Source organism: Leucopleurus acutus, assembly GCF_964270905.1.
Source record: "Leucopleurus acutus genome assembly, chromosome: 3".
Taxonomy (NCBI): Eukaryota; Metazoa; Chordata; class Mammalia; order Artiodactyla; family Delphinidae; genus Leucopleurus; species Leucopleurus acutus.
The window spans coordinates 63,691,557-63,702,450 of NC_139145.1; positions in this window are offsets into that span (position 1 = coordinate 63,691,557).

The following is a 10,894-nucleotide window of genomic DNA, read 5'->3' on the forward strand; positions in this document are numbered from 1 at the left end:
ACGACCAATCTTTTCAGTTTAAAAGCAGCTACTTCTCACTCAAACCTGAAAGACTTTTCAAATTTTTCCTAAACGTAAGGTGTTATTAAAACTTTTACATTTTTTCCCCAAGATCTTTACTGGGTATAGATGACATATTCCTACTTATTGACTAGATTTTGGCAAAAAGAGAGAAAGTTTGTCATTGCCTTTTCAAGAAGATGCATCTTGGGATTAACATATACACGCTACTATATATAAGATAGATAATCAAAAAGGACCTACTGTATAGCACAGGGAACTATACTCAGTATTCTCTAATAACCTAAATGGGAAAAGAATCTGAAAAAGAATAGATACGTGTATATGTATAACTGAATCACTTTGCTGTACACCTGAAACTAACACGACATTGTAAGCCAACTATACTCCAATATGAAAATAAAAACAAAAACAATGAGAAGAAAAAGAAGATGCATCTTAAAAATGAATTCACTCCATAAATAATATTAGCAAACTGTCTGCCTGGACAAACCATACCGAGTAGCTATTCACCCAAGAGCGTTGTTTCTGCAGGTAGAATCTGCAGCGTGTAGGGTGATGAGAAGTACGCTGTGGTTACTGTGAGTTCGTGATACTGATTATTTATTGTGCGCCTGGCACTGTGTTGAGTCTCTTGTGGGTACCATTCATTCTTCCTTGTGATAACCCTGTAGGGCAGGGTCCTTTTGTCAGAGCCATTTTACAGCTGAGAACACCGAGGCTGCCAGAGATTGAGTAACTTGTAAATGGCTTCTAGGTAAATGGCGTTCATTTCCTTCGCTCTGGAGAAGGAACACCTTAGAAGCTAATCCTGTGTTTAGTGGAGATCGTCCACTAGATGTCGCTAAAAGGATTGGGAAGTCAAGAGAGGAAAGGGCAGCAGGTTTCTGCTCTTCCTTGAGCTTGCACGAAAGAATAGATTGCGTTTGTCAGGATTTGCGTGAATTATTTACCATAATCAGCTAAATGTTTCTAAACTTTCAATAATCCAGAGTGCGCTGTGCCCCTGAGCTGTGGGCTCACTGAAGAAATTGTTTCCAATGAAACTGAGGGAAAGAGAGCCAACCCCCAGCCTGGGAGCCCCACCATCTCTAAACCACCCAGTCTGTTTTTAAAACTGGGATCAAAAATTGTTCTCTGATGTCAGCCTCATGTTTTCAGGGAAGAAAGAAAACAGTTCATTACTTTTTTTTTTTTTTTTAAAAAAAGGTATAACTACAAGGAACCAGTTGAAATATACACATACCTCAAATGAAGACAAGTTTGCAGTTAGTAAAATTTACCAGAAGTGAAATTATTCTGTGAAGGGGGAAAACTGCAGGTTCTGGAGAGGTAACGGCTGTCCCGCCCTCCCCTTTGCCTTGAGCTGTGTCAGAGGCAGGCTTGCAGTGAGGGCTGTGGAGCGGAGCCCCTCCTCCGGGGCTGCACAGCCTGGGATGCAGCCTGGGATGGTGGCAGCAGCAGAAACACGCCCTCCCGCTTATTTCTGAGGATCAAACTTTGCCCTCAGCAGCTGGGCTCTGCCCTGAAAAGTCCAGACGATTTCGTCAGCGTGCCTCATGAGCTCCCTTAAATGACATCTGAGATCTAACACAGCGCCATGGCTCCAACTGGGACCACACGGACAATAATAACTACTGTGTGTGTGTGTGCGCGCGGCGTCTGTGTGCACACAGGCACATGCGTACGTGTACACGGGTCCTCTACATCCATCATTTCATCTACTTCTCATGACAACCCTATGAGGTTAACCATACTATCCCTATGTTACAGATTAGAAAGGTCACACAGCTATCAGTGGTGGAATGGGGTTTGAACCCAGCTGTCTGACTCTACAAGTAGAGCTCCCCTGGGACTGACCTCTCCTTTGTTATGTACCCACAAATTCTGCTCCAGTGAGGCAGGGCTTCTTGCCTATTCACTGATACGTCCTGTGCAGCCGGCCCTGGGGGCATACACAGCACCTGTTGGATGATAGGCGGATAGAGACGTGTACTTAAAGCAATCCAGTGGCCGAGAAAAGACTTATTGGGTGCTGACTATGAATGAAGCCTCAGATTAGGGCCTCTTGCAAAAGCAGGTGAGACACTGCTTCTGTCCAGCAGAGTGGGTGAACCACAGACTCAGCTGCTATATTGGCAGGGGAGCTGCACCCATGGGCACTCTGAGAGTGCTCAGGGAGGCTTTCTTGGAGCAGGTAACCTAGAGCCAGACTTTGTGGGAAAGGTTGGAATCTTCTAGGCCAAGAGAGCAAGGTGATAGGTGACAAGTAGCGGGATGGTACACAGGCATCTCGGGCCCGGCCGGGGAAGCTCGCTGTGTCCCTGTGCTGGGAAGCCCAGGGCTGCACTCCACGTGCAGCCAGGCAGCCATGTCAGCCCTGGCTCTACCCCCAGCCCTGCCCCTGGCATGTGGAGCTGTCCATCTGTGGATGTGTTTATCTGGCAGAATTCCTCCTTCCCATTCAGGGTCAGGTGGCTGTGTTTGGTCACAGCTACAGTTAGCCCTGACAGAGAAAAGGAGGCAAGAAGCAAGAAAAGAGAAGAGAAAAGGGGAAGGGGAAGGGGAAGGGGAGGGGGAAGGGGAGGGGAGGGGAAAGGGGAGGGGAGGGGAGGGAGGAGGGGAAGGGGAGGGGAGGGGAGGGGAGGGAGGAGGGGAAGGGGAGGGGAGGGAGGAGAGGAAGGGGAGGGGAGGGAGGAGGGGAAGGGGAGGGGAGGGAGGAGGGGAAGGGGAGGAAACAAGAGATGGGCAGTAATTTCCCTCTCTCATCCCATCACCAACCCCTGGAAATCCTGAGGTCCCACAGCTGGGCTGGCCTGTTCTTAGGTCTTGCCTTTCCGGGGAAGGTGGAAGCCTGGGCCAGTCAATTCAGAGGGCAGGTAATCCCCTTGTTTCCTTATGTGTCACTCAGGCTGCATCGTCAATCACCCTGATTGGCCCAGCTCTCATCAGGGGCCATGGTGGCTGGGGGATGGCGTGGCCCATTTATTCATTAGCAAATGCGATGTTTAATTTTCACGGCCAGGCGCCACTGGCCAGTGTTATCTTGGGAGCTGGCCTTGGTGCCGCCTTGAAGCGATCCACCCGAAGGCACTGGGGGCGGGAGGAGTGTCTGGGGCCCAACCCTGGCCGAGAAGAAAGGGAAACGCTCAATGGCAAGGGGTGAGGCCACCTTTTCTTTGGCTTTTCTTCCATTTATAACCTGGCCCGTTGTGTTTGCTTCTGGGGGCCCCAATATCAAAATAATATCGCATGACCCTCCTGACAGGCAAGGCAATAAAACTGCTCATTAATCCCGGCCCCCATCACCGCCCCTCCATACTCCTCAGCAAAGGTGTGTAAATAGACTGGCCTTTCCCTGACCCCTAAAAGCCAACCCAGCCAGGGGCTCCTTTGTCAAACTCGGAGAAAGAGCCTCAGAAGTACTCTCTCCACAGACGGCACTTGCCCCTCCCTCCCATTCTCCCGCCAAACCTGCCCACATCCACGCACACACCCGTACTCACGCTCACACGTGCACACACACACCCACGCTCACGCACACACACACGCTCTCATTCACCTAAGGAGGGAGACTCCAGACCCCCTGGGCCAGCAGAGGGAGAATCGAGGGACGTGCAGAGAGACATCCAGCTTGAACAGAATCAGCCAGGACTCAGTTTTCTGTAAAACAGCTAAAGTTTCTGCTCAGAGACGCCCTCCCTGGCCTGTTTCGCCCTGTGAATGTGCAGCTTCCGCTAACACTCCCTTAGCGTGCTTAGTGGGGGCACCCACACTGCCCTCCAGAGCCCGCTGGGGTCCCGCGCCCACAGCAGAGGGGGCGCCGTCATGTGCCCTGGAGCGCACGCCGCAGGTAACGTAATCACCGGGGAAGAGGCCACAGATGGTCCTGAAATCTGTCCCGGTGTTACAAGCTAAAGGTCACTGTCTGGGCTGTGGGTGTATGACGACACTGCAGGGAGGGTAGAAAGCTCACAGTCCCAGAATGATACCCCGCAAAGCTTCTTGTGTCCAAAGCCCAGGAACCAGAGCTACGTACAACCTCAACACAGAGGAACACGGCCCTAGAACGCGTGTAAGCAGGTCATGCGTGCCTTGCTGGCAGGAGTCCCTTCCAGGCCTGAGCTCTTGGGCAGGCCACCACCATAGCTGGTCCAGGTGGGTCCCCAGGCTCGACCTTCTCGACACATCCACCTATGTACCCCATGCCCAGTCTGGCTGGGAAACCTGATATTTCTGTACCTTGAAACGACAAAGCTTCCTAAGCTTAGGAGAATAAATTAGAGTTGAGTTCAAGTAGGCTCAGCTGCGGCCGATGGGCAAATTGATTTGCTTCCCATCTGGGAGATTAAATTCCACTGCCCCAAAATGGCAGCAGGGTAATGAGCTGTCAGTCAAACAGTGCAGAGCTGGGCTGGGCGCGTAATTGAACCCTGGCAGCTCCTTATTAGGGTCCCCGCAGGTCCTGGCTACGGATTCCCACCTTGAGGCGGCCTCCGAGCCCCAGGAGAGAACGCACTCACTTGGCGCTGCTACACATCCTCTGGAGGGAAATGTCACCTTGGGCAAGGGGGGCGCCAACTTCGGGGAACTTTGACTTAGCCAAGTACTTATGATATGCTTGTCAACGGCCACTGACGGCCCCTGCAGGATTTAATTATGGGCAAATCCAAACACCTGGGAGGATGCTGACAGCATTCATTGAGATGACATCCAGGGGACCTCGCTTCCCAGGGGCCCTCACCTGAACCCTCCACTGCCTTATGTGTCCCCAGCCACCCCTAGGGCTTCTCAGAGGACAGCGCCCTGAAACCATCACCACACCCCACTCAGCCCTTTCTAGCATGCAAGACCTGCATGCACACTGCTGGTTCAATCCTCACGGTGCCCGGGGTGATGGTCAGTGTCTCCATTTATAAAAGGGATAAGGAAACGGGACCCATGGAAGTTTAGAAGCTGCCTTCAAAGTCTACAAAGGCCTGGGAATCGAGGAAGGCTGGTCTTCCTCTCCAGCCTCCCCTTCCCATCTGTGCCGACTCTGTTTCAGGCCACTCCTATCTTGCTTTCAAGATTTTGCATGTGTCAGTTCCTCAGCCTGGAACACGCTACTGCCACCTTTTTGTAATCCTGCTCAATCCTTCAGGTCTCTGTTCTTAGACCTCCCTTCCTCCCTGACCCCGCTGTCCAGCCAGGTATCTTCCCTCAGGGTAGCCTGCACACCCACCAGTCACAGCACTGTACCTACTGGACAGCTCTCATGGGCTGACGTGGCTGTCTCCCCATCAGACAGCAAGCGCCGTTCATTCTCACACATCCCCTGAGCCTCTGGGCCAAGCACTGTGCTAAGCTCTGGATGTACAGCGGTGAGAAAGTAGAGAAGACCCCACCCTCCACGAGGCCAGGGACCAGAGCCCCTGCACCCTGCAGCACCCTCGGTGCCTCGGCCAGAGGGTCTGGGGCAGAAGAGGGGCTCTCTCTCAGGGCTGCATGAATCACTGGTCAAGCCGAGCCTGCTGGGACCTCGAAGGCCAGTCATCAGGGAGAGCGCCTGACTCAGAGGAGGCAGTGGGAAGAACGGGGCGAACGGGGCCATTCCTGACACTCTGGTTCTGTAGAAGTCAGCCAGGGGTAACACCCCGCTGGCTCTCTGGCTTCGTCTGGGTACAGAGAGGCTTCAGAGCGAAGGCTGATGTTGGCACTAGGCCTCAGCTTGGCACCAGCTTGCCGCACTGCTAACCACAGCCTGGATCTCATGGCATCTGGTGCTTCTGCTTCCCCTGGCTCTTGATTTGAAAAGGGTGTGGACATGGAACCTTTCCGGCTAGATGCTAAATCCACAGTATCAATAAACAGGGAAAATAGTGGGAAATGTGTGCAGGAGAAACCTCTGAATTATGGCAGCCCAGAGCCCTTGCCTGTGTACCAGTGAGGCTGGGGGCACACATTTTACAGACCAGGGTATTAACCCCAGGGCAGGTGTCCTTGATGGGCCACTGGCAGCATTTCCTGGTGACCTGACATACAAGTCTGAGTCAGGAAGCTTCTCGCAGCCCCAGCCCCGTAACAGGAGGACCAGGTCCTGCTGCCAGCTCAGTCCAAGGCCTAGCTTCTGGCTCTGCCACAGGGAGAGAGAGGCTGTGATCACAAGCACATAGCACACGTTGGCCCTGGTGAGTCTCCACCATGCCCCGGACGGGATGTGTGTCCGACCCTGTGCTGCCCAGACCACCACAGCACAGGGCAGAATCCCAGTGATGTAGAAGCTTCGAGACCCTGTCTGCCACCTCCACACTCGGGTGGAAAACCACAGTACCAACACAGCCAGAGACGCGACCACGCGTTGAGAAGTGGCAGCGGTGTGAATGCTAGGAACACCAAGAAGCCTGCATGCATTCTCTATCAACCCTTCCTAATGACCCTGAAAATGAACATGATTATCCCCTCTCTAGGTGAGAGAGATTGGATCAGAGAGGTGAAGTGACCTGGCCAGGCCACAGAGCATGAACCTGGCAGAACGGGATTCAAAACCAGGAATGAGTCACTCTGAAGTCAACCCTTGCTCATTCTAGTACACTGCCTCCCAGTGGCCGCAGAAGGTAAATTATCCCATTTCACAGGTGAGGAAAAGGGAGGAGGGGATCAGTGCCTTACACGATGCCACAGAGCCAGGGAGACGCCGGCCTTGGACGCCCTCCTGGGCCTCCCAGGTAGAGATCCAGGGCTCTGGCGAAGCCTGAACTGACACAGGAAGCAGCACCGAGCTCTGCTCCTCCGCAGGCTGGGGACCCGGCCGGGGCCTTCCAGTAATTAGTGGGCCCTAGTTAAGACCAAGTCGTGCCGTTCCTGGGCCAGGACTTGCTTTTTTTCCCCAGGCGAGGCCCTCGCAGGAAGGCCAGGCGCACGTGCGCAGCCCCATAAATCCAGCCGGCGTCGCTCATTACAACGTTCCGCTTCACGACTCCTCCGCCCCAGCCGCTCGGGCTTCGCGGCTGCCGGGCCTCCCTGCAGCCGAGCTCGGCCGCCCGGCACCGCCCGCAGCCCAGACATGAGCTCATCCAGCGCACGGTGTGTGAGGAAGTGGCTGGCAGCGCTCACGGCTGCGAGGGGAAAATGTGCCCATTAAGGCTGTCAGCTGTCAGCCCCCCACCGATACACCCCGCCCTGCCGTGGCAGGACCGCCCCACTCCGGGCCCCGCCCACCCTCCAGTTCACACGGAGGTGCCCCCATGATGGGGCCTGTCCATTCCTGGGGTGTGTGGGCTCCGAGAGTGGCCGCAGGCAGTCGAAGCAGGGCAGGGAGGACTTGGGTGGTAAGAGAAGTGGGATCAGAGACAGCGGCCCTGAGCACCGTCCTGTCTTCAGCAGCTGACCACCGCCCTGTGGTCCCCTGACCCCTCCGACCCTCCATCCCTACAGCTGTGCGATGGGAAGCCACACTTTGTCCTGGCCGGGAAAGCACTGCTCTGCAGCCCATGGCCTTGAGCCCCTGTACTTTGGTGTCCCGTTAGTACAAAACCTGGCTGGTCCTTTATCTTTGTGGTCTGAGGAACTGCTAGGGGACGAAGCGCTGACGAGTCACCCCACCTCTTGTGGGCGTGGTCTCATCTGTTAAAACAGAGTTGGCAGCACAGTGTCAGGGACAAATGCATAATCAAAGTGATCTACTTCTTGCTATTGCTCTGATTCCCATAAAGGTTAGAAGCTATGTACCTGTCATGGCTAGAATCCAAATTCTGGCTATGGTCAATGTTTGACAGTAGCTCATCTCCACGGGAGCCAAGTTCAAGGGAACCCGGCTGGGTGGTTATCAATACCATGGTCCATTCTAACCCAACATCGATTGTATGTGGCTGAGAGGCTGGAGTCATCGGCGAGCCCTTCCCCACCCTGTGCTATCACAGCTCAGAGAGGAGCTGGGCAATGCCCAGTTTGGAGGGAACCTTCTAGAACTGTGCTGTCCAATACAGTAGCCATTAGCTACATGTGGCTATTTAAATTTAAATTAATGAAGACTAAATAAAATTAGGCATTCAGTTCCTCATTTTCACGGTCACATTGTAAGTACTCAGCAGCCACAACATTGGGCAGCTCTGTTCTAGAACATCAGTCCCTGGAGCCCTTCTGAGCAACTCCCCAAGGTTTTCATACCATTTAATTTAGTGTATGGGGCGAAAACCACGGCCAGGGCATTTCCACCAGCAAATGCCTCTATGTTACCAATAATGACAAGGACAGTGACTGATCGTCAGGGTGGAAACAGTAATATCCACGCACTGACGGTTTCTAGGTTCCAGGCACTGGGCTGCATACCTCACACTCATTATCACATTTAACCCCACCGTCTAAATCCTCTACGGTTGGTGACATATCTCCATTTTACTCAAGACAAAATGGACTCAGGAACTCAAGCAAGGCGTAGTGGCAACACCAGCTCCAACTTCAAAGCCAGCCTCCCCGCAGGTGCAGATCTCAGTCGCACCTTCTCCTGTGCTTTGACTACAGCTGCACCCCGAGGGATGCTTGCTCTTTCCAAAAGGTGCCAGTTCTCTTCCTGCCTTTCACTTAGCTTTGAACTTTTCTTCCTCTCAGGAAAGCTCAGACTTGTTTGTGAAGGCCCCTCCCGGCCAGTGGGGCTGCCCTGGCCCCATCAGCCACCCTAGTTCCTAGAGGGACCTGCTCACTGGGCCCACCCGGGGCCAGGTACCATGGGGGCAGCCCACGGATGAAGGCCCTAGCTGTGCTGCCAACCCCCTTCAGGGAGCGTGGCCTTCTGCAGGGTCAGGTCAGCAGGGTTAAAAGGGACACCAGGTGTCAGGTGGACACCCCGGTGTACGCACCTCTGAGCAGGAGGTGTTCCTGCCCCAAGCCCTAGCTGTGGCGCACACCAAGGCACGGGGACAGGACGGGGGTGACGGCGGCCAGGCCCCTGGAGTGAGCCCCAGCACCTTCATTCACTTGTCTATGGTTCACTGAACAAATGAACGCCAGGCACTGGGTTCAAGCAGCCTGCGGGCCTCAGGCAGCCCCTGCATTGGGACCCTCTGCCTGCTGGCGTGTGTCCACTGCAGTCATGCCAGCTAAACCAGGGCTTCTAGGCTTTGAGCTGAAGCAACATCCTAAATGGGATCACAGCCCCGTGCTGGAGGCCGAGGGATGGACCATGCCCTCCCCAGGGCCCGAGCCTACATGTGTCCCGCTGAAGACCTAGGACTCTGGTTTAAGAGGCTTTTTATAGATTCCTATAAAGGAGAAAGTGAACTTTTAACATGTTCGCACTCCACTAAGTCAATACGCATGAAAGGGACAACAGCTGAGCTTCCTCTGCGCAAAGGCGGTCCAGCAGGGCTGGAGGGTAGCATGGGTGCCACGCAGCTACTGCAGGCATCTGTGGCTGCTTCTCCTCACCCCTGGGACTGGAGCATGGCCCCCAATTAGCAGGCCGCTGTCCACCAGACCATGGGCGGGCACTGGTGATGCCGGAAAGCCCTCCCCGGCTGGGCTAATGGGTGGCTCCTGCCCTCACCCAGCCAAGACGGACCCCCAGACGCACGGTTTTCATGGGAAGATTTAGAGGAGGGGAAATGCGGAAGCTGTAAAGTTTTACTAGGAATTCTCAACCATCCTCCTTTGGCCCCGACACTCATGCTGCCCTTCATTTTTAAGAGGGCTTCCTTTCTGCTTTGAACTTACCCCTTAAATCTAAGCACCCCTGTGCCTGCCTCCAGGATCCAGGATCCAGCCTCAGACTCCAGAGATGCCCACCCAGGAGGAACAGGACGAGAGAGCGTGGGCATCCCAGAAGGCCTTCTCCTGCCCAGCCTCGCCCTGGAACAACCCCCAAGGATGCCGTCTGCCTGCCTGCCATCACGCCAAGGTCACGGGAACGAAGGTTTCACGCCTGAGACAGGACACATCTTGGGTCAGGTTTGCAGACATGTGCACAGCTCTCTCTCTGTTCACTCATTTGCATGAGCATTTGCATGTGTGCAAGGCCTCCTGGGCATGTGGTGGGCATTAGCTCGGTGGTTAAGAAAGCAGACATTTGAGTCAATTCCTGGGTTCGAGTCTCGGCTGTGCCACTTATTAGCTGTAACCTTGGGTGGGTCACTTCGCTTCTCTGAGTCTGTAACTAATCTCTAAAATAGGAACAGTGATACCCCCTGCCCCAAACACACACCCACCCACCATGAGGTTGCTGTGAACATTAAATGCCATGGTGCAAGCACTCCATAAATGGTAGCTTAGAGCCTAAAAACTCTGAGAGGAAGACACCAGTCTCCCCTTCTGGAGAACGAGGGAAGTGAGAAGGTTAATCGACGTACCCAAAGTCCCATGGGAGAAAGAGACAGAACTGCGTTTAAGTCTCAGGTCTTTCAGACTCCTAAGCCCACGACCATGAACTCTTCACTACAAAACATCCTAGGCTTGAGAGCCAAGCAGACCCTTCACTCAGTGAGAAGTCGAGAAACTTAGCCGGAATTTTGTAATTAGCAACTCTACAAAGATATCATTTTCATTTCGGCGCCATGGTTCAATTCTGTTTCTTAGTTTGAGCTGTCGATGGTGGAGGGTAGTGGTGGTATTATAATGTTTTCAGTGCTTAAGGGAGTCAGTCTAGTGTGGGGGGCCAGTTTACTATCTGCTGCAGAAAATCAAACCCCTACTCCACGGGCAGTTAACTAAACATGGTTCCGAGAGGCCAGGCCCTGCAGCCTCCCAGCCGTGGAGGCCAGGCCGACAGAAGTCCTCTGGCTGTGCGCTCAGGGAGGGAGGGGTGGGGAGGGATTGCAGATAGGAGTCAAGGCTGCCTGGCATCCCCCTCAAAGAGCTGGCATCTCTCCGCCACATCCTAGTCTGGAAATACCTGGAAAAT